This window comes from Apteryx mantelli, chromosome 3 (genome assembly GCF_036417845.1).
Source record: "Apteryx mantelli isolate bAptMan1 chromosome 3, bAptMan1.hap1, whole genome shotgun sequence".
NCBI lineage: Eukaryota > Metazoa > Chordata > Aves > Apterygiformes > Apterygidae > Apteryx > Apteryx mantelli.
Window position 1 is genome coordinate 97,240,627 of NC_089980.1, and position 24,992 is coordinate 97,265,618.

The window sequence follows — 24,992 nt, forward strand, 5'->3', positions numbered from 1 at the left end:
ATCAAATTCCACTAAGTCCTTACTGACTCTTTCCATTTTGCTGAATTCCTTAGGAACTTACTGTAGTAGAGTCCTGGCAAACAGAATCTTACACTTCATTATAACCATCTCCACATCTGAGATGTCATGTTTTCATGAAGCTGCTTTAAACAACCAAAAGAATTAAAAAGTCTTCAGGGTTGCTTTGTAATAAAAATAGTAATAGAAAAGAAAAAAATCCATAATCTAAGCATTTGTCCTTGACATAATCCGTACTTTTTTTTAAATGAAAAAAGAAAAAGAGGAAGGAAAAAAGAAGAAGCAGGAAATAAGAAAGGCTTTCAGACTACATTTAATTGCTTTAAAGCCAAAATAAAAGTACTACAGTTAAACCAGAAGACCATAAAGGCATAAGGTCATCAAGCCCAAGACTCATAGAGGCAGCGTATTTGGATAGATGTCATTTCCACTTTGTCTGCACAAGGAGTGCCATACTGTATATAGAGAGCAGAGCTCATGCTGCCATAAAATTAAAAACAAAAAATATCCACAGTCCATTGTGGCACTGGTTTAAGACCAGGCTGGTTTCTTAAACATGAATAAACTTTCTGGTGCGATTCTCCTATTGGATAAATCTTAATATTTCTTACTTTGATAACATAGATAACTGCTTAAAAATTTTTTTAAAACACTATCAGAGAGACGACATATTTTCTCAACCAAGAAAAACTGGCTCTATGTCACTTCTGCTCTTCCCCTGACAGAAATCGACCCTACAGTAGCTTTGGGACTAAATTTAAGCAGAGAGAGACAAAGCATGACAAAAGCATGGAGCATAGCAACCCAACATGGACCTTTCCTAAAGTCTCAGGTCTTTGCTGTTGCAATAAATCAGAATTTTCCCAGTCCCACTGTTGCTGTTCTTGGTTTGTTTTGTTTTCTCTTCAAAAATATTATCAATTTAGAAATAAAAGATTATTATAAAATTCTCTTTCAGAAGATAATAAAAGTCAATGAGAATGGCTGATATTTGGAAAGCCTGAAAAGTTATCCCTCTTATATTAACAACTAAAAATGTTTATGAAACATTTTGGATTATTATCAGAAGTACAAGACTTCCATCACATACAGGCCATGGAAAGGAGTTCATGCCAGCCCAAGTCCTGCCTAGGCTATTTTGTTGATCCCTTTGCTCTCTCTGAATAGCATTTCAGTCAGTCTAATATATTTTGACATTTTTAACATACACAATGCAAGCATGGGCTTAGTCCTTGTTGTTTTGATAATGTCCATGTGTGGTGTTAAACACAAGCTATTTACAATTTCCCGATTAAGAAGAGCTTACACTGCAATCTCCTTTCTCTCCACTCCTTTCCAGAACAGACTGGGACAAAGTACCTGGCTCCATTTCCACCTCCTGAAGGGAATATTTAGGCCATCTCAGACAAGCAGCCATCCAAAGAGACTACCATATGCCTTCCCCTTTCTGGAAAGAGTTCCTAGGGAAACCTTGCAGGCAGCCAAAAGTTCTGTAAATCATCACCTGTCAGGATGTTTTGTTGAGAATAATGTGTTGCTGACAGAAGAATACAATATACATGAGCCCAGGGAAGTAGGAGAACCTACTCATGGATACCTGCCCTTGAGTTTCCCTATCAGAAACTATGACCATCTTGACCTCCTCCCACTCCTTGCCAACAAAAGGTTGTTCTACACAACAGCTTTAAGGACTATGTGCCTTCCTACCAGCTACGATTTAACTATTTCATAGCCTAATAAATATTTCATTCTATTAATATTGATAGTCTGTAGCCCTGACACTCAGTTTACTTTTTTTCTCTTAGTTTCAGATCTTTTTCTCCTTAGAATAACCCTGGGAATGCTGTAAGATTAAGATTTGAACGTAGCTGTTGATCACTCTGGTGCATTTGATTCCAGCCCTCACACTTCTGGATCCCTTTTTCTACATGCTAGCCCTGAAGGTCTCAACACCCTTTTCTGGCAAACTGAACTCAGCAACTCAGAGTTACCAACAACTCAGCACGGTGAGTGTATGCTATATCCAGATATATGGTGATAGTTGCCAATTCTACAGTGTCACTGTAATAAGGAACGGGAAAGAAAAGACAAAATGCAACTGAAAATATTCATAGTATTCAACATTTATTAAGTAATGTATTTCAACAGAATTGTATATGAGATAGAGGTGATTTCCAGGGACATGTCAGTCTGGTTTGAAAATACAAATATTATGTTATACCAAAAGGAGAAAATTAGTTTGGAGGGTGGGGGAGGCAAAAACGGATTTTCTTATCTGCTTAGGAGTAATTTGTGCAAATGCATCCATGTAATGCCCTGAAAACAGTGTCAAAATTTCCAGTGCAGGATTTTCAGACTGTGTTGACTGTTCCAGTACATAGTGTTTAATATCATATAGGAAAAAGAAAAAAAGTACAAAAGATAATGATAATAATAGTAAACGTAGCAAGAGCATAAATAGACATCCTCTTTTCCATTGATCCCATGACCGAGCAGTTGTAAGGGCCTGGGCAGTGCTAAGTGCTGCATGATATAGACAGGCCATTGACTTTGGGCAGGTGAACCCTAATGAGAAATGCCAAAAACACCGCTTGATCACCAGCTGAAATAAGAAGTTGAAAAAGTACAAGACAAGCAACATGCTCTGGATGTGGAAATCTGCAGCTCATCCCTTCTTCAGGTTACTCATGTCTTCTTTGATTGATATCACTGAGATTTTTTTCAATTTTCTCCTTTGGCTGAGCTTCGAGTTTTGCTTCTTTGTGCTGCAGCTGGGAAACAAAACACTTCATCATGAGGAATACATGAAGAAAGAGGAAACTGAAGAAGCACCACATCCCAGTGACAGGAATGCCAAAGCATCCATCAAAGCACTCTGCCAGGCAGGGATGAGAGATCTGACCAGGGCACTGAAAGTCACTGTTCAGGTAGGACCAGGGAAGGCATTCCACACAGACCACCAGCATGTACCATACTGAAATGCTGAACCACACTTTACATTCAACATAATAACTGACTTTATCACCAGCAAGGGACTGAAGCACAGGAATAATTCCAGCAATCACTACTACAGCCATCTCTGGAACTGTAACTTAGAAAGAGAGACAATTCACAACATATTTTCCTAGCTAAATTAGCATTTTCATTATTTTCCAAAACTAAAATTTGTTTACTTGGAAGTCTGCCAGAAAAATCCCTTGATAAGGAAATCAGGTAAAAATACTCGCAAATATGACTGAGAATTGACTTAGTCATCTAGAAAGTTTGAATTTCAGCCCTTTGTATCTACTTGCTAAAGAACAATGAGAGGCAGCCCTCTTCTCATATATAGCACCAAGGATAATGAATATTCTTTTCTGAGCAGGGGAAGAGAAAAATGGTGGAGAGTTCTTGCTGACTGGAATGCAATTCTGCTGGAGTATGGAGAGGAATAAAAGAGGTTTGTTACCATCTTTCAGTGAACAGGTGGAAGGAAAAAATCCCTATCTAGGAAGATTTCCCTAACCATTTACTTTTTCACCCCAGATCCTTACAAGAATATTTTAATTTTACAGGCACAAAACAAGAATTACACCGGGTAAATGACTCTTCAGCATATCACCATAACCACGGTTTAACTCAACTTTTTTGGCCAGTCGCAGCAGCAGGACTAGTAAATTAAAGGCATATCTCAGCCCACTCTTACCTGAAAGCATCTCTGCTGCCTAGAACTTCTACTGAAGGCAATGGGAGGGTGCTGGACATATACTGGCTCTGTTGCGCATGTTGGCTTATCAGGCGTTACTATGTGGCATAAAATGTGTGCAAAATTGAGTGCAGACGATACCCAAGCAAGCCTGTCCACATCATTTGTTCCAGCACCATGAAAATTAACTTGAGTCCTAGAGATCCTTATTCACTCTGGAAAATTGCACTGAACTCCCTTATCACCCCCTGCCCTAAAGCCAAAAGATGCTCACAGAAAACAATCAGTTCTCAGCTCTTTTGCTGGCAAGTGCAAACAAGAGGTTGAAGACAAAAGAAAAAGGTAAAGTAAGAGGAAAAATGGATTTATAGTTAATGTTTATTTTTCTACTAAGCATGGTTCCCTCCCTTCCTTCCACTTGGATTAATCTGAAGGCAAGAAAGAGATAATAAATTTGGTCTCAAATATCTAGCAAGGAGGACTCATTCCCTGGCATTGGCCAATAGGCTCCTGCAAGTGAAATTGGGTACACAGCAGCATAAGAGTTTCACTGGTATTCAGGGACCCCAGTCCTACGGAACTCAAAAAACTACTGAAATACCTTTAACAATCTTGCCACTAAGCCTCAGTTTATCACCTATAAAATTAAGACTGCAGCAGTTTCTTACCTCATGGGGACCTTGCAGTGAGTAATAGTTTAACATTTGGAGTTGCACACGTTATACATTGATGAGGACTTGTGTATTTATCTAGAAACACTAGATGTCTAAGTGGGTGAGGATAGCTAGATATAAATTTATGCTGCCTAATACTCTGAGCTGGCTGAACCTGAGCTTGTAATCTTTGTTTGGAGCAAGAGCAGGTCAGTCTGCTTTCATCCTGCAGACATGCCTAGGGATAGTCCTGATACAGTTTTCAACAGAAGCAAAGTTTCAAATGTACCCTGGAGAGCAGTGGATTGTGGTGCGGTTTTCCAAACACACCGTCAGGCTTCCAAAACCCTTCGGGGGCTTGTGGGTTTTATGAACCTAATGGACTTGGGTGCCTCTGAACATCTCAGGCAGGCAAACACTAAGCTACTATCAAAAATGCAGAATCAAATCAAAACACCACTGCAAACTTCATGAAAGTCAGTGGGGAAATCCTTTTTCTTCTGTTTGTTGTTGATGGCTGAGAGATAACCTTTATTTACAGTGCCCTGGGGACTTATTCAATAGGATATAGTGACACTGATGAGGAGGATTATTTATTGTTTGTACAGTTGTTTAAAGATGTAAGACACTGCATAAATACTCTGGAAAGCATCATTTCATGAAAAGGCTCTCAATTATGCATCAAAATCCCTCCTGCATAAAGTCCTTATGGACTTATTCTTTGTGTCACAAGCTCTCTTTGCAATGCTCAGAAGGCCTGACAGTATCTATTATTTCACAGTATCTGAGATGCAGTGAACATTAAGAACATCACAGTTGCTACCTGCTATTCATATAGCATCAATAATCTGCAAGGCATATTGATAATGGTCTTCACATGCCTGATAAAAGCACTAAGGAAATTGTGGCTTTATTTAACAGAATTTCCTATACAAACTACATTAATGGACAATGGAGATTGCATTCAGTAGTGATGAAATGGTATGGTAATGACTGCATGAGCAACTATAACCTAGTCATTCTGTGTAAGCATTAAAATACGGCATGTAATTACTAGGCTGTGTGAGCTCAGAAATTTCTTAGGTAACAGGAGATACATTTGTGTCCACAACCTCAGAAATAAGCATAAAAGAAACTTTATGTATCTTAAAGGCAGCTCAGACACCACAGAATAGACCGCAAAACATTTGGTGATACTCTTCAGCTCTTCTGCTCTTCTGCTCTTCCACTGTCACTGTCACAACAGCCCAATGTAATTATATTGACTGGGGGACAGTTTCTGCCACTTCCTGCTCATGTGGAATAGCTCAGCAATATTGATTTAGTGATGACTTACACATATGAATTAGTCATATGGCCTATAACAGGGCAATTCACACAAGTGACCGTTCACACCAGAAGGAGCCCACAGTCTGCCCCAGTAGTCCTTTCAGGTTGTGTTCTGTACATTATGCTTCTATGAAAACACTGGCTTTTCCCATTATTTATGTCCGCTGAATATGATTTTTTATATATTTGAAGCCTGTTATACCAAATACAACTGAACTCATTTCCCGTCATGCTACTTTGTTCTATAACTGTAGTTACCAACTCCATCTCCTAGGGTCTAACTTTTCCCAGAGTAAATGCGTAGTCTAAGGTAGTCTACAATGAATCAATAACCTCTAATCAATAAAGCAGGAAAGATATCTCTAGAGGTTGATTTTAAACACCTACCACAGAGTGAGATAAACCTTTCTCAGGAGTCATCAATCCTTCTGTGTCAACTACAGAGCCAGCTGCTCAGACCAGGCACTTAACTCCCTGTGACTAACATCAGGCAAGCTGAGTGCCACTACCATTGGGCTTGAACTAAGCCACAGCAGAGTTGTACTTAGCCCATAACCTATTAAAATGACACTTTTTTCACAAACTAAAAGTTTGAAAAGCTGAGATGATGCCTTCTAGAAGCTAACAAATCTGAAAATTTTTAAAAACTGGGGGAGAGGGCAGAGAGAGAAAGAATATCTTCATCTTGTGGGACACAGAAGCAGAACAAAGGGTTCTTTTTTACTGCAGTTAAAGGAAGCAATACTCAGCGATTTAACTCCTCAGAAAGATTTTCTGTACCCAAAAAGATTTTCTGTGAAACTCTTCTGGGCAATTTTATCTGGGTTGTATTAAGACAAATCCAGTTATGCTGATCTATTACTTCTACCTGAGCACTTAGTTTTCTTCAATTTAATAACAACATAAGGGAGTAGGAAAATGTTTAAGCAATGAGACATGACATACTATACCATGCTGTAGTGTTGATTAATGTGTATCCGGGGTAGATGGGGAGTAAGACAAGTGTTTACACCGTATGCAGTGAGTGCATTAATCAATAATAACGTGTATTAACATGTACTGAGAAAGCGTACTGAAGAAGAACTTTTTTTTGGAGCCCAGTCCTGCTGTGATGACAACGGGGGACTGAATCCTGTTGACACAAGAAGTCAGCCTGACCTCTGAGGCTGTGACCTTAGCAAAGCTCGTGTATTTGATGAACTTCATGCCACAAGATGTTGCGGAAGCTGAAAGCTTATATAGATTCAAAGGCTGGAACAATTTCACAAACTAGAAATAATTTCAGACTATAAATTCAAAGAAAACATCTCCCAGTCAGGAAATCTTCGAGCCGCAAATGATTGGAAGCAGGAAAATTATCCAGTGAAGTATCATGAACCCTGTTCTTATACTCTTTCCTATATATCTGCTTTTGGCCACCATCAGGTTAGGACATGGAGCTAGAGAGCCATGTGATATGACCAGTTCAGCACTCTTACAGCCTGTGTTTTTACATCCTGACTTTACAACCTCTGAATAGTCCCCATAAAGTCTATGTAAGATGTTCACCTTTAATTCAGAAGTCAGACTGGAACAGCATGCAACTGTATGCATGCCTCCTTTAAAAAACTGAACAGCACCATGACTTTTTTTTAGATAACTGGCTCACTGTGAACACCAGCAGGAATTTGCAGGATCTTCCACCACAGAGATGAGGTGCCACCAATCACCTGCTCCTGGGGATGCAGTAGCTTTCATTTCAAAGCTTTGGTGAGGCTTGAGAGCTAATCGCCTAAAGGCAAGAAACCAGCCAAGAGATGTAAATCAGTGCAATACAAGGCACTTCAGGAACTCAGCAGTACTATTTCTCCAGACAGCTGAGGAGTGGTATTTTCCTTGGTATAAGGCAGCAGCTCCTACTCTTTGCTGAGTTCAGAAACATACCCCTGTTTTCTCCTCTGCAGGGCAGAGACCTTATAAAGCAACTGACATGCTAGGGAACCTAAGAAATAACAATAACACATTGCCTACTGGAGCATATTGATTTGCCCCACAGCAGTCCCGCTATGATTGTTAAACATTTACCCAAGCTACTGAAGTAAGCGTCCTTTTTTATTCATGGCCTCCCCTCCAGCCTCTCTGCCACTTCCAGTCCCTCCTACTAGCACAGCAACCAGAGTAGTTCAATAGTCCAACAGCCAAACAGTGCTTTCAAATGCCTACTTTTGAATTAAATTAAGCTTCCCTAATGCTACTAGTTTAAAGTATTAATACAAAAAATAAAAGCTAAGCCTTTGGGCTGGCTTTTTTCTAATTCATTTGGTCCTATGCTTAAAAATCTTTTTTTCAAGGGTTGAAGTGGCTTTTTAAATTAGATTATTCAAATGATAGATAAACAAATAAATAGATTTGGATACTAATCATTTTTCAGCTCCATGGGGTTTTTTCATTCCTAACTAAAAGAAAGGAATATTTAAAAGGTGACTAGGTAGAGGGGAAGAACTCTGAAACCTGGGCATGTCAGTAAAGCATCTTGGATACGTCTCATCCTTTATCTCCCACATGAGCGAGCATTTGTAACTGAAGTCATGGATATTAGGATCTGTCCCTGTGCAAATCACTGCAGACTGTATGACTTTACTCCACACTCCAGACCAGAGCCTTAACCACTCACAAGACAGCCTGTAATTTGAGCAAGGAATGAGAGTGCCTGCAGGTGTTGAATTAATGCACCATGAAAGTAGAACTCTGCTGTGTTGTGATGGAGCTAAAATCAGGCTTCTCTAGTAGTGTTGACAGTATTCAGCTCCCAGTGTATTTCTGACTTCGGGTACATAGACTACCTAGTAATTTTGTCACATCTTGAAAATAGAGCAGGGGAAAAATCCATTTAGACTCTTACAGACATAGGTTCATATTTACCGTTCTCTAACAGACTGTCATGTTGTGAATGGAACCTGCTTCTTCAGTCCAACAACACAGAAAATTTCTCTTGCATCACTAACAGAAAGGAATTGAATAATAGAATAAAGTCACTGACTTCTAAGAAAAATAATCTAAATCATGGTGTTAACCAAAAAGTTAATCAATAAAAGTTGAACTTTGGGGAAAAAATGTATTTTAAAAGAAAAAGTAATTTTAAAATCAGAGATGAAATGATGTACTCAGTAATTTCAGCTTTACTGATTCCATTGATTTTGGATGAGAAAGCTGACGCAGACAATGAAGAGAAGCCATCACCTAGGCAGCTGCTTTTTAAGAAGACACCGACTCAGGTCTGCCTCTGTGGGTAATATCTGTAAGTCAGACCTAGTTGCCATTCCATATGTGCCACATTTCTGAGGCCAGCTTGTGGCTTTATCTCCCAATATACTAGTAAAGCTGTGAAGATTTAGGTTTCTGGCTAAGGCCATGGAGACACCTGTCTCCGCTCCTAACCTGTACCATGGGGTCACCCCACTGGGAGAAACAGGCAAGCCTTCAATAGGTGGAGGTGAAGGTGTCTGCTCAGTATTTTGAGTACAGCTGCTTTGTTCCCTGGAGCAAGTTTGTAAGATCTGGTCAGAGCTAGATGAGGTGATGTAGGCAGCTGTCTAGGGCAGAAGACTGCCGGGGTGGAAATCGACCATTGCTGTCAATGCAACCAGGAAGATCAAGATGCGCAGGGCAGCAATCACTTCTGGGCAGGAGAATGAGGGGCCTCATTCCAGAAGCAACTACCACTCCTACCCTTCCTCTCAGCAACAGTAAGTCAGGCTCTCCAAGGCTCTACCTCTATTTTTTCAGGCTTGGTTTTACCCCTTCCTCTGCCAAAGGAAACTTAGATGAAAAGAGGCAGACTCTCCCCAGTTAATTGCTAGAGACTTTGGGTGTCACAGTGAGCAGTATAGCTTAAGCTACCTATGATCCTTTGTGAGATTAGGCCAGGCCAAATTCTAATTAATAAAACTACTCATCATGTAATTCCCGTAATACGCACATGAGTTCACTTTGCAGAGTCATACAGTCATAACAGCGTTGGTTGGAAGGGACCTCTAAAGGTCACCTTGTCAGAGCAGATCAGCTCAGACAGTGACTTTGCCCGGTCACATCTTCAAAATATGCAACAACAGAGATTACATAGTCTTTCTGAGTAATCTGCTCCTGTACTTCACTATTCTTATAGCAAAAAATTTTTCCTAATGACTGACTTGAACCTCCCAAGCTGCAGTGTCTGGCTGATGTGTCTTGTTATATAATCTGCCACTACTATGAAGAGTTGCAGTTCTGTCAGCTTTGTAACTGGTCTTCAAATTGTTGTAGGATGCTGCCTGGACCCTCTCCAATTTCTCCACAACCCTTTTGAACAGGAGAACCAAACATTGGACACAGTGTCCTAGGTAAAATCTCACCAGTGCTGACTGGGGAAGAATAACTTCCCTCAGCCCTCTGGCCATGCTCCTCCTAATGTACACCAACATGCAGTTTGCCTTACTTGCAATGAGAGCACATTGTTGGATTGCATTCAGTGCGGCATCCACCATAACCACAATGTCCTTTTCAGCAGAGCTGCCCTTCAGTCAGTCACTTACCAGGTTTATTTTAAGCAGAGGACCAGACTCTGCTCCTGAGGAAAGGAGGGAAAAAAAAGCACTGCACATCTATAGGAATTCAAAAATAACCTATTCAGTACCCATCATTACTTAAGTGGATTTGTTGAGTGAAATAGTTGGTGCTGAGGACTCAGCATCCACATTATGAGAATTTCAGTGCATTTTACTTGAGCCTAGCTTCAGTCTGTTCCCATGGACTTGAATGGCCATGAACAGTTGGAGTGTATTAGGTGCACTCTGGAACCACATCTTTCAGCTTAGTTTTATGCGCTACAAGATCTCTCTACAATTTGAACCAAAGTAGAGTAAACAGGAAAGATGAAGATTTGTGCTTCAGACATATACTCCTGATCTGAACTAAAATGAGAATGCAGAGTTACCTGTAGAGTTCTTTGCGTGCCTTCTCACCCTACTTCTTTTCTCTTTATAGCATATGACATGCTTTATTCTGAGAGACCCTGAGTACTAACATAGCCCTGTTTTTACAAGGGAGTTTCAGTTGCTCAGTACTGTTTTTCTTTACTTCAGATCTTCAGTTCAATCACTATTGTTTCTTTCTGTGGCTCATGTCTCTCATTGCCTCTTTATCACATGTACTAGTGTCATTCTTCCTGAAGCATTTGAAGGTTGCTCAGTTTATTTACATCCAGTAGCACATTAATACTTTCCACATTGCAAAGTGTGCTCTTAGCTATTCCTTGGACATTAATTTAGTTGAATTTGATAGTCAGAACTCTCTGACATTGTTAAAGTTAATGACCTGATGCTTTACAAGACAAGAGACATTTCAAGTCAAATTGATTGTATTAATAGTTTTATTGAGTAATATTAACGGAAGTGTGTTGTTCCACAGTGTCCTCAAGCAAAGCCTTTATTAGCACTTTAATGGTGACAGAGTGTCCAGATCCATTAAGTAAGAGACACTTTTTATTTCTACAAAGTACAATTACAGTTAGCCTAAAATTGTAGATTAGAAACCAATAACCATACAGCTCTGCTAGGAAGTCCTGTCTTCTATCAAAATGCGTGGATTTGCTGAATGCAAATCACTCCAATTTAGCAACAGAGTCTCTGTGTTTCCAGCTGCCTATGCTAAAGAAGAGAAAGACCCAGTGGAAATGGAAGGAGTAAACTTTCTCCTGAAATACAGAGGTACCTGAGAGTATGGGATGGTACCCAGTATCTTGAAAAATTAGACTTTTTCTAAGCAGTAGCTTTTAGGGCATTTCAGGTCTATGTGATGGATGCCTGGTGAGGAAAGCAAGAGGGAAGAGAGTTGGGAAGAGAGGAGCAGGCTTCTCTCAGATATATTATACCTGAGTCAAAATAGGCCAGATTCGCAGGTATAGTTTAAAGCTGCTGAGAAACCACACTGTACTTACCATTCCAAAGATTTTCTCAACCAGTGCAATGTCACACAGTACCTCATACACACACTCAAAGAAACAGTTTCCTATACAGATCACAGGCCCAATTCAACAAACCTTTCCTCATGTGATGGCCATATCATTTATGTCCAGCCAAATACCAAGGATCATTACAATACTGCAGACCTTTCAGCAGTTTTTGGACTCTCCCCATGACAGATTGCCAAGTGATGTTCCTAACATGAACATAGAGATGCCCTCTTTAAGACAAAATAGCTAAATAAACATCTATGATCAGTCAACTAATGCCATGTACCTTGTGGCCAGGATGATAGGATTATCTAACACACTTTTTGGTGTTTTGAGGAAGAGAGTGTCTTCTGCTACAGCAATTTTAGCATCGAAAGAATTGAAAATTGCAGAAAGCGCAGTGCAATTAAATTTTCCATCTCTATCCTTCCTTCCCATCAAGTGTATTTGCCTAGCATCTCACATCCACAGAAGAAAACTATGTTACCCTTAATAAGAGGGATCATATATGATATAATGTAATAATAAGTTGGGCCTGCAAAGTGCTGTATTCTGACTACCAGAGAGCTTGGGTTGCATCACGCTATGAAGGTTTGATCGTAACAACTGAGACAGTAACGTAATCAAAAATTATGTTTACTTCCTCACGCAAGCTCTTGGATTAGTAACATCCATTAAAATAATGCAATTACTAATTTAGAAAGGATAATTCAAGATCATTGATTACTGATTTAGAAAGGATAACCTCAAATCATTGATTACTGATTTAGAAAGGATAACCCGAAACCGTCAGTTACTGCACTAGTAATTGGACGCACTGCTTATCCCTACTTGAAAGCTTTCTTGTTCACCCTCTTAGTGAGAGGGCTCTCAACCTCGAGGAGTTACCTTAACCCAGCGTCCCAGGAAAAGGGGAGGGGGGGGATACTCACGGTCCAGCTGGAGAGGATGATCAGGTCACGTTCCCGTCCCTGCTCAAACCCTCTTAGCTGCCAAGTCTCTTTTTATACGGCTGAGGCTCTGAGCAAACACTGCTGTTGCTGACCTCTGCGAGTTTCATAATCACAGGACTGTTTGTCTGCTTGGAAGGACCCTGCTAGCGAGGCAAGACCACACCACCTCCGTATTGCTTCTCCCCTCCCTGCAGGTCCCTGCAGATTCCTCGGCCTTGTCAGGCGGCAAAGTTCTTTAGTCCTGTTAGCTCTTCTAGTCTGCAGCCTTGATCATATCAGTTCTTGCGCATACCAGGCGGCAGACTTCTTCAGTCCTGTTAACTCTTCACTCACTCGTCAGGTTGTTTCTCTCTACTGATGACATTAGGTTGTAAGCAACCTGAATTACACACCACTCCCTCCCTGTCAGAGGCCATAGTAATCACAAGACTTACGTTAGGCAAATATGCTAAGTAGTCTGAGTACCATGGATATTTTGGGGAAGTTTTGTAGCTTGTGCCTTGTGGCAGTAGTCAAAATTGTTGCTTGTAAGGGTAACATAGGCAGCTTGCTGCCTGTCTTCCTTTATAATATTTTCAACTAAAAGTGAAAGGTGATCTGTGAGAAGTGGTGCAACATGACAGTAATCCATTGACTCAAAAGGCTTGGGAGCCATTGCCTTGGAAAAGTAAGATCTTATCAAACTGTCTAAGCAGCCCTTAGTCAAACAAAGTTTGGTCACCGTGCTATATCATCAAATAGAAAAGGCAAAACATAGCCATCCCAACTAATAGGGTAAAGAAGTCCATGTGGCAAATTCTTCTGCCATTTATTCTATCCTTTGCTGCTTTGTCCCCAGGCACAAATGAACTTCTGTACCTATAATTTTCAAGAGATTGCCTTTGAAACTTTGCCTGATGCAACAGAGTTTGACTACAATACAGCAAGGCCTGTAGCTGAAAAAGGAGACAGCTGCAATTTCAGGGGAGAACTGCAGACAATTGTTTCGAAGACTCGATGGCTGAATTGTAAGCCCGAGCTCGTGAACTAAAAATCTATCTCAGATAATTGACATTTATTTGATTGAAACAGCAGGATGCCCTCCATCAGAATGGGAGGAGACCATATGGAATAACAGTATGAGTGGAGATAATGTTTGTCTGCTGAGTGTGTCAATGTGTTTAGAGATTATTCATAGGGCTCTAGGGATTCCACTATGGTAATGTTTCAGCTAAATTAGAATCAGATTAATTGCTCTAATCTAATGGAAAGACAATGTTCATCAAATTATTGCTCCTTCACCACATGATATTGCAGTGTCATTACTCTTTGAGTTTAAAAAAAATCAAAAGGCTCTCTTGTATCTCATCTGCTCAAGAGCTCCGTAACAGTGCTGATATCTGCACAGGAAAGCTAATGCAGTTTATAACTCTATGAAGTAACTAATGAATTAGAGTGAAAGCTTTGTAGAAGATAAATCCACAGTATTTGTGGGTAGGTCTTCAGAGTGGATAGTCACCCTATATTAACTGGAATGACTTTGTCTTGGTTTTTTTTTTTTTTTTTTTGAGGGAACACTTTTTGTTGTTCAAATTTTGATTACTTTTTGGTTTTTTATAATGGAATGAGTTTTTTGCATAGTAAGTAGCACCAAAACTGAACTACATAACAACAAATTAACATTTCCCTCATCTGCTTTCACTTTCTTTAATTTTTCCTTTCATCTGAAAAAAAGCTGAATACACAGAAAGAACTCCTAAAACCTTTTGAGTATTCCTTATACTGTGTAACTGTTAGGGTCATTTTAGATCACCTTTCAAAAGTCAAGTCTGAGGAGATGCTGAGCTCCTTCGTCTCCTTAAAAATGCAGTGGAAATTTGCAGTTCCTGTAGCACTACACTACAAGTGTTGAGTGCCTCAGAGAATCAGACACTCTTTTAACGGTTCAGTGGCTTGCACAGTTTAAGAATGTGCTCCAAGGATGTCTTTTAAGAGCTGATCCAGGGTTTTTTCCCCTCAGCATTTTAGAATATTGTCACTACATGCTATAAATGCTAAAACACAACATTAAAATATTAGCCTTTTTAAAACAGCATCTAGTAAGCATGAGCTGTACTTCAAAAGGAGAAACATGACCTTTTCTCAAAAGAACTAATAAACCAACAAGGAATACTCCTCCAACCTGATTTTCCACTGTGTTATATTAATATGATGATGCTGCAAAGCCATAGACTTCATAGGACCTTGTGTATCAAACTGGAACAATAGAAGACAGTCAAGCATTTCATCTCTGCTTAATTTATAATGGTGACACTGTGTTTGTGAGGCATTCAGGCTGCATACTTAAGAGAACACTGAACAAATATTTTCTAGGCTTCTATAGTAACTAATAGTTGCTCCTGCCTTAACAGGGTCATATATCTTTTCAAGACATATTTCACTGAAAATCTGTTTAAGAAAAGTTAATACCTTTGTTAGTGTAATCTCCATAATGTATATTAAAATACATAGTTTGCAAAAGTTGGCCAACCATAACCATGCAAGTGATTCAACGCTGGGTGTAAAACAGTGTCCTGTCCCCAGTTGGCTTTCTTTCCCAGGTACAACCAGACACAAAGATGCCAGGTTTTTAAGGCACAGCCATGTGGTGGTTGAGGATTTGTTGTGCTAGCATTTTTAGAGTGGTTGTTTCCATAACCCTTTCCCCCATGCATTTTCCTCAGACACACACAGCTGTTTTCTGGCACATATGCAAAGATAAATCTTCATTCAAGTTGTTTTTGCTTGTGAAAAATTAAAAGTTCATAGCACCTCTTCCACCTAAGGCCTTGAGTTTTAAGGCTTACTTTATAAAATGTAGATCAAAGTTAGAGTAGCAAAAGCAATTCAAATTGGGCTGCATAAACCACATGCACTCTGAAGCCATGATTACAAAGCCCCAGCCACTTGATCTTCTGTTTCATTACAAAGCTGCTTGTTAAACCCTTTCAGCTACCCAGCTTTTTATCCTTTTAGCTGCCCAGCTATTTATACATCTGTTTGAAACTAACGGGAACATCTGCCCTCTTCCTGGATTTTTTTCACTACTTTGAAGTGAGTAAGGCTCCAGAAAGAGGCATGGTCTATGGCGGGGAGACACTTACTCTGCCATCAGTCAGTGCTTGGATCTAACTTCGTACCTTTTGTTCTGAGAGCTACAGCAATAGCTTCCCCGGTGTTTTCTCTGCCGTAGGAGCTGTGAACCGCCAGCCCAGTCGTTCCCTGCTGCACTTCTGCAGTCTACACAGCACAAAGATCCACAGCCACACAGCACTGGGTGCGGGAAGAAACTTAGCGCTGATACATAACTGAAGGGTGTTCTGGCTTTCTGAGCCATGCTGTGACTCATGCTATAACCCACAGCAGGAAAATATTATTGAGGAAAAATATACTGGTTTAGTAAGGATCTATAAACTTTGAGATATAGATAGTTAATCTAAGTGCTTAATTTAAATAAATCTCATTCGTGGTCTTTAAACTATCCACTACTGTTATTTGGAAATGATTTAAAGTAGCTGTAGTCCCATGCAGGAGAGATGGTAACATGCTGTCAGGAAACCTTTGTTGGTAAAATATACGGCTTTATCTATTTAGAAGCAAAAAAACCCGTTGTGCACATAGGAGACTCCATGTGGCAATGAATTAGCAGATTTGCAAACTAGCAGCAGGGGATAGTGTTTCTGAAGGAAAGTCCTTTACTAGAATCTGCAGGATACTTCAAAAATGCTATTATTACTATCTATTAAAAATCATAGTGTTAAAAATGCATAGAATGCTTTACAAAAAGATTAATGTTATGGTTTATTCCTTGCTCCAAAGAATTTAAAACACAGTTCTGCCTCCAGAGATGTTGTTGCCATGCTCACATAACCTTGAAAGACCCAACAAAGTCAACAGAAGTTGCAGCCATATGATGAAGAGCACAGCTGGGCCCTGATTTTTTATAGGCAAAGAAAGCAAAGAATTGGCAATATTCAGGTCTGAGTATTTTGACCCTGATTCTTCTTACAGTCTGGTTTAACTCCACTGCATAAAATCCTGGTATCATTGACAGTCAATGCAAGTTTTATCACATATTTAAATGGGATTTCAATCGACTTCAAGGAAGTTCCTCCAGTCCACTTTTACATGATATTGGAATCTGGTTATGCTGCTGATCAGCAAAATTTACACCTGTACAGAGCTGAATATATTTCACTGCAGAATATATTTTAGTGTTTTTCAGATTATTTAACAAGGCAATATAGATCTAAATGATGTTTTCATTACTTTTGTGAGTGTGTATATACATGCTTGCATATTGTGTGCATATACATATAATTGAAAGAAAGCACATCATAAGTAAATTTTGGAGAAAAAATTGTTTGCTTTTTTAATTTTGGCAGTACAATTTTCTGGCACACAATCATTATCGAAACTGTTATGCATTAAGAAATGAAACAAAAGGACTTCTACCTCTTTAATACATACATCCAAGTGATGGGATAACAGAAAGATTCCCAGAACAATTAATGCTAACTAAAGTTTCTTTAAAAGTCCTCGTTCACACATGTGTACAAAAGTCATAAAGATCTTGTGGTATCCTCTATCGAAAGTGCTTATTTTGCTATTCAGAATGAGTACTATTATTTCAGACTTTTCAGTGCCTTTCTACAGCTTTGTCTGTGCTAATAATAATATGCTGCCAGGACCATTTTCTGTCAATTGAGTCAGTTGTGGAGCAGGGGCAGATCCGGGTAAAAGATGTCATTAGCATTACAAGTCATAAAACGCCAACAGAACAAAATACTAACATTTATGGATGTCACACAGGGAGGCATGTCTCATGCAATGAAATGCAAATTTTCCCAGCACAAGTCTATCTACATTTTTGGATTCCAGGAGACCCACCAAAGAAAGGCCCTCCTGTGACCATGCCCTTCTCTAGTCTCAGTGCACGCACACACCATAGTTTGAAAGACCTTCTCCTGTGGGGAAAGGAAGTACTGGAGGGAGCTTTAGAACCAGCAGCAGCTAAAGCAAGAGGAGAACAAGGAGTGGACGTGAAAGTATCCTGTGGTATCCCTTTGTCTTACCCCTCCAGTGTCTCCTGCAGTTTATATATTTCCTCCAGCCAGAGGGTGGGAAAGGGCAAGAGGCCAGCTATTTATTGACCTAGCAGGATAGTGATACTTAGTCATAGAAAAAAGAGTCTGCGAGGAAGATTTTCAGTCGCAGTTGCCTTGCTGAAGCCAAGGCTGGACTGAGGGAGTGTTACTGTGCTTATTGCCTGTGCTCGCTGTTAGGTCACATGTCACCCTGCTTATTTTACTGTAGTATTTCTTCATTCTTTTGGCACTGTACCAGTAGAGTAGAAGTTTATCTTGGTATGACATGGTAAAGATATCACAACATCACCACTCACTCATGACATCTGCAGGGCTATCCAAAATTGTTGCATCAGTATGTATATTCAGTTATATTAGTTATATTTTTAACTACACAGAACCTTTCTGATCTCTAATGTAAATATGCAATGTGCGGAGGGCATGTGTTATATACATGAAATACAGGAAGTGGAATAATGTTTCAGCACAATGGCAACTTTCCCTTGTTCAATAACTCAATTTTTATCTAATTACCACAAATTATGACATAATTTCTGAGCCAACATCACTGCTGTAACTGATTTTCTGCTTGAGCTGTACAAACACTAAAAACCGCTTGAAACTGGCAAGCTAGTGCACATAACTGAAAAAAACAGTTTGTGGTAAACAAAATGCACCAAGGTTTTTCACCTGGAGCAAATTATTACAGCTGTTAATAAAACCTATTTAAATAGATTTCACAATAAGTGAGAAACTGCTCAAATAGCTCTGTATGTGGCTCTTTAGCCTTATCTCACAGGAGTAGCCTGGCGATCCCAGGAGAACTAAACTGACCGCAGATCTTAGTATGGCAGGATTGGCTCCAGTAATAGAATAAACATGTTGCTTTTTTCACAGTTGCAGGGTTTGAGAGACACCCATGTACTCTGCATCTGTGTCTCAAAAAAAAGGTTGGGGAGAAAAGAGCCCACAACACTTCTACAATTGATTTGCCCTTTGTCACTGTCACAGATATGTTTTCCCTGTTTTGACAGGTAGTTGTAATTCTATTAGCAGCCCATCGACTTCCCTGTGAAATCGATCTGTGTTGGGCTAGCTGGGTCTTCTTAAACTAGCTGATTTATTGCTTCTGCCTGTTAAAAAAAAAAAAAGAAGAAGAAGAAAAAGAAGGTCTTCTGCCTCCACAGCGAACAAAGTACCTAAACAACGCCTGAAAATGAATAATTTTTAGCCTCGCTGCTGGTTGTCTTAGCAGCAGATGAGCTGTGACCTTTCGCCGGCAGTTTTGCTGAGCCGCCTGCTGATGCCGGCATGTATAAATGATTGTCAATTTCCCTTATTAATTTACCTGGCTGTCTCATGTAGAAACTAGAAGATCTCATTCACCCTAAATGTCCTCAGCATCAATCTATCGTGTTTACCTAAGTTTGTGATTTTGTACTGGGCTGCCTAACGGCTTGAAACTGGAGAACCGCTGGAAATGCAGTCAACATCTATTCACTTCTGCAGATGGAAAATGGGGGCACGCAGGTGAATTTACAGTTGGTGGCATTCTAGTTTAGGTCAGAGAAAGAGGTTATCATCATGCTCTTCTTATTCAGTGACATCAGAAGAAATTTAATGAATCACCAGGGTCTAAAATGATGTCCTGGAATTTTAACTGGTATCTGTCTTGGTTGCATTAATTCTTTTTTTCCCCCAGGTCAGAAAAATAAATTACTTTTCTACTGGGCAAAAAGCAAGCTTATATTGTTGCAGGTTGTTGTGTGGAGCTTTTCTATTATCTGTAAATATGAGGTTTTGGCTTTGGGTACAAAGAGATAAAGTATATTTTTGTATCCTTGGTTATTTTAACCAAAAGTCAGTTTCTAACAGCCTTTTCTAATAGGTTCTAGAATTTAAGTAGAGATTTAAAGAGGAATAACTACTACATGCAGAGGCAAGATGTAGTATCTATCCTTTTTTACATAATGGTGGGATCAAATTAATTTTTTTCATTAAGCACATACAATTGGTTAACCGATCTCATTGGTCCATTCTTATTGTGTACCGACCAGGATTATTGGCCGTGTTCAAGGTAGGACTTTGCAAGTCTTCTTTATTGTTTCTGATGTACCTCTCTGGCCTGGCAAGGAGTTTTGTGTTAAGCTCTGGTTGTTTGTGAAAAATACAGATCTAAGGATTTTTTATGATTTTTCAAGGTGCATAAAATTCTAGTTCACAGAAGCAGAAGTATTCCCTGTTATGGGAAACGATAAAAAAATCAAGTCAGTCAAATGCAATAAGGATCCCTGCTTTCCATGGACAGAATGGCTTTTGAGGCAGATGTCACAGAACTGAGAAGGCCTGGTTATATGTGAGAGCCTCACTGGTAACATTAGAGAAAGCCAAGGGGAGAAAATGCTTTTCAGATGGTTTTCTAAGAACTTTTCTAAAAAGAAAGCTTCATGCAAGATTACAGTGTGTGGGCTCATCATGCTCATGGGCTGTTCTTCACCTCGTTGAAATTTAGCTTGCAACAAAGTCTTTGAGGGAAGCAAAGCCTGAAGTGTGTGCTGTAGGCACTGTTTAGATAGCTGGGTCAACAGTGTCTCCCCAAGGGTCAGTTCCAGCTCAAAGGCATTCAGGATCCCCCTTCCATGAGATCTCAACCAGAATTCTTCGGGATACAGATAAATGCTATCTTCCAAATCTGGCTGTGACAATGGGAGAAGGATATAGTCTCCAGTGTTTCCCCATCCACATCTGCCAGCAGAGGAGTTTGAATAAGAGTCTCCCTAATTCGCTTCAGGCAAAGTCAGGCAGCTTTAGCTTAAACTGGTTAAATGGGTTATTTGAGCTAATAGCTGGTTTGGCACTGATTCAGATGTTTCCATAGCATCAGATGACCAGGCTGTTAAGTTGCCCGAAGCCTTCATTTCTGATAATAACTCTTAAAGCCTAAGTCCTGTATGGAGCTGAAAGTTATTATAACCAAGCTATTTAAAGCTGGTTTTATTTAACATTGGACAAATAATTTCCAAATGCACCAATTACGCCAGCTAATCTTTAGGGAAGCTGTATTATAGGTGGTCAACCCAAAGTTAACTGACCTACCCAAAATGTTACAGTAGTGAGTTATTTTCCTTCTAGTTTCTTTTCCTTCCTATTTAATGCAAATATAGATCTTAAAGATAACCTTAATGCTGAGTCCAAAGGTCAAAGGGAGAAAAGGAAAAAAACCAGCAGTCATTTGACTTTAAAAAGGAGGAAGTTGCATAGAAGAAAGTACACAAGTATATAGTGTAGGAAAAGGAAGAAAATTCAATAATATCCTGTTTTAAAAAAAAGTTAAATAGTACTTTTGGAGGTGGATGTTAAGGTTGATACACTAAGTTCAGTGAAGAGAAATAATATCAATTCAAAACAAGACTGATCCTAGCAGTGAATGAAGGAGTTTTCTTGCAATACCTACAACAGTAAAAACATCCAGCAGCTCTGCTGGTCCTTTCAAATATAAAGAAAAATATGTCAGGCTTCAGCCAAAGCCAACATCTAGTAGGAAGAGACTGGTGGCAAGAATTAGAATGCAACTGGGAGAAATTTCTCAGGTTAGATTCAAGCAAAACACTTCAGACCACAGATTGCCAGAGGTACATGTAAAAATATAAAAGCAGGGTCAATTCCTACATTATCAGTGAGAAAGCCAGTAAGAAAGTATAGCCTGAAATAGACAGACACCCCTTAAAGAAGGGGTGGTTTCAGAGCAGCTTTTCAAAAGGGCCACAACACCAGGCTCAGTTCGACAGAGGGGCTGTACTTTGTGTTTCCCTTTGGCAAGACACCTCCAAAGACTTCAAACCAACTGATAAAATATCCCCAGAGACAGAGACATCAGTGGGATTTAGATCAGATGACATCCCACTTTTTTGGCCTATCTACTTCCATCACAATTTTTTTCTGTGGCTGTGAGGCAGGCTAAAATTTTGACAAAACAGAGAAAGCTATGTAAAGATTAGCAGCAGCAGAACTTCATGTGAGCAAGAAACCCCTTCATTTTCAGCAGATGAGAAGTAGTAGTGTGTTCAGGCCCAGTATGGACAAATGGAGGAAGCTCCTGGGTCATTCAGTGACACAACACATAAATAACTTCTAGCCCCATTAAACAAAGCTAAGCTGTTATGATACTCAAGGTCCATTAATTATTATCTCAGGCATCTCCAAACTAAGATAGGCTTTCTAGAGCCTTTGTGTTAACTCCTGAAAGAGAGAAATGTTTTTCAGGACTCTGGAAAGAAAAAGAATTCTTCAAAGCCCTGGTTATTTTAAGACAAAATATTCATCTTCCTACTAGATTTCTTTGTCCTTAGGTGTAAGAGCAGTTTTGTTGCACAACATGATGACTGCCAGAGAACAGCTAGTTGGATGTTCTGGATAAAACTGAATTGGGTTACTCATTACTATACAAGGAGCTGATATTTTGAGAATTTAAGAAATCCAACACTGCCTGCAGAAGAAGCCTTTTGTCATTCTGATAAATCACAATCATGCATGGGAGTCTCCAAAGAAAACAAGGATTTGCCAACCCCAGAGGTTGCCCAGCTACAGCATTTGACACTGACTTCAGCAGAGTATAAATATGGAATAGTTCATAATGGACATTGGTTTCTAACAGTACAGAAACCTTGAGTTGATTTCAGTTCTAGAAAAAACAGGTTCTCCAGCCCTTCTAGGGGAGACTGTGTTACTGCTGGAATGCCTCCACTAGATCCAATAAAAGCTTTCTACAAGTTCTGTACATTTAGGGCCAAGACAACAACAGAGCACAGGAAATAGTTACAATATAGGTCGCAAGAAATTGTTCTCCCTTCCCTCTCATTCTCCAAAGTATGGGACCGTAAAGCAAATCTTGGAATATCTTGCATGAGCTATTTGTCTTGGAGATGTGTATTAGGATGTGAGACTGGAGAAATGTAGTGAAGAAAACCTGAATGTCAAGCATAGCAGCAGGGTTCATGAATTCTAGGGATGGAAGGAAACCATAATGCATCAATTTTACAGATTTCAAAAAGGTAGTGGTATCAAAATGAGTAAAAGGGCATGCAACAACAGCAGCAAACTCCACCAAATCCTGAGACACTTCCTTGCCACACATGAGGTACTTACGATATCCCTAAACAAAAGCTACCTCTTATAATGATGAAGTTTAAAGGCCAGGTCTACCTAACTTCCACCTAAATTTTAGGCACGGAGAGTGGCATTCATCTCACATTTAGGTCTCTCCAGTGTTGTTGTGTATATCTGAGTTTATCAATGGAGTCTAAAAAGCAACTTTTCTGGCCTACATTTGGTCAACAGCAACAGGAAACTAGACATATACTCAGATGTGGATATCCATATCTAAAATCAGGCAAAATGAATGAAACAGTCTTCTTAAAGTAAATGCCCTACCTCTTTTTGCAATGGAGAGGCATCATCCTGAGGACTTAGAGAAGAAACTTGTTAGAACTGGTTAGGAAATGAAGCAGAAAGTGATTAATGGGGACTACAATCACAGTGTGCTTGATTTGTTTTGCAGCACAGAACAAACCCTCAAATTAGGACTGCGGTAAACCTCATTCAGCTTTTGAAGGGAGGAATACAGTATGTTTGTTTTCACTGAACTGAATCCTCAACCTGCAATAGCTAATTAAAACTCCAAAAGTCTCTAAATACTTTGATGAATATTGATATATCAACCAGAGATGCTCACTTGGCTAGTTGGCTAAGTCTTGTTTCATTTACTTCTGTGATGTGGAGAATGATAGTGGTGATTTCATCATCTTCATCTCCTAATAAAACAGCTAGCCCAAGAGAGAAGATATATAAAGAGGATCTTTCTGTTATATAAACCAAAGAAATTACTTCTGACAAAAGAAGGAAAATGGGATCTCTCACTGTACATGCCTACAGTTGTAAGGTATCTGGGAAGAATCCTTCCTAAAGTCCTTTTTATTAAAATGAACAATAACACAAAGGACCAAATTCAGAGCTCACTTACAGCAGGCATGAAGAATGTGACTTTATTAGAGTAGACTATTTATGCCATTTTTACATGCTTACCAGTCTGGCCTAAAATACTTAAAAGGTGGTCAGTTGGATGCTTAGGTCTAATTCCTCACATTATCATGTAAGATTTACAGGTTGAGGAATATTTTTTCTATCCATTTTCCTAATACACAGTGCCACTGGCAGCAAATATCTAGATATCAGTCATTTTTGAAATTACAACTAGAGTCTAACTCTGATAACAGTTTTTATTGTTTTCTTATCTGCCTGATGTTAAACCTACCCAAAGGTTATAAACACAATATAAGCTGGCAAGCAGAGGTACATAATTAAGATGCATACAAAATACCCTGTGCAGCAAGTAAATATTTTTTTAATTATATTATTACCTGTCTTTATGTTACTAAATTGCTACACAATTTCATATATAATTGATTTTCCAGGAAAAGTATTACCAATGTGGTTCTGTAGTTCAAAACAGCATGAACTTAATAATATGCAAACAATTTTTATCTCACAGCCTATAGTGCTGCATGGGATTTAGTATGCTGAAAAAAATATTCCTTCATATTCGTGGTAATTTTGAGTGTAACATAAAAACTCAATTATTTTTTCTTCCTCTGTGTTTTTTAAGACTACCAACAATGCCTCCTGTGAGGATATATTCTGTAGGTTCTTTTGCAGATTATGAAAATAGTTGTGAGGAAATATTCGGATAAAGGAAGACAAAGCTCCAGGTAGCAATAGGTTTCATACTGAGCTGATAAATGCAATTATGGATCAGAAGGATGAACAATTACTTTGAGGGAGTTTTGATACCAGAATACAATATCAGATGATTAGAAAACTGGAAACATATCATCTTTTTTCTATTGCAGAAGCACCCAGCAGCCTCAGCCCAAGTGAGGAAACCACTGTGCTAGGGCAATGAATATTGCATGCCCTGAAGTGTTCACAGGCTCAGTATGAAAAAAGATCACCTGCCCTTCTTGAGAATACCTGCCCTGTCTTGAGAATAAAGCTACATTACCCCAGCACAAATGTAAGGAGCTATTGTGAAGAGTTAAAATCAAGGCAAACTCACAGAGATCCTTCTTGGCCGAGAGGGCTTGAGGTGGGTGGGAAGCATTTCTTCCTGGGAGGAGACTGGAGCTATCCAGAACCTACACTACGGTTCTGATAAAGAGGTAGAAGCATTTCACAGCCACTTTTTATAAAAGGGCCATGCATTTACCAATGTTAATATCTTGCCAG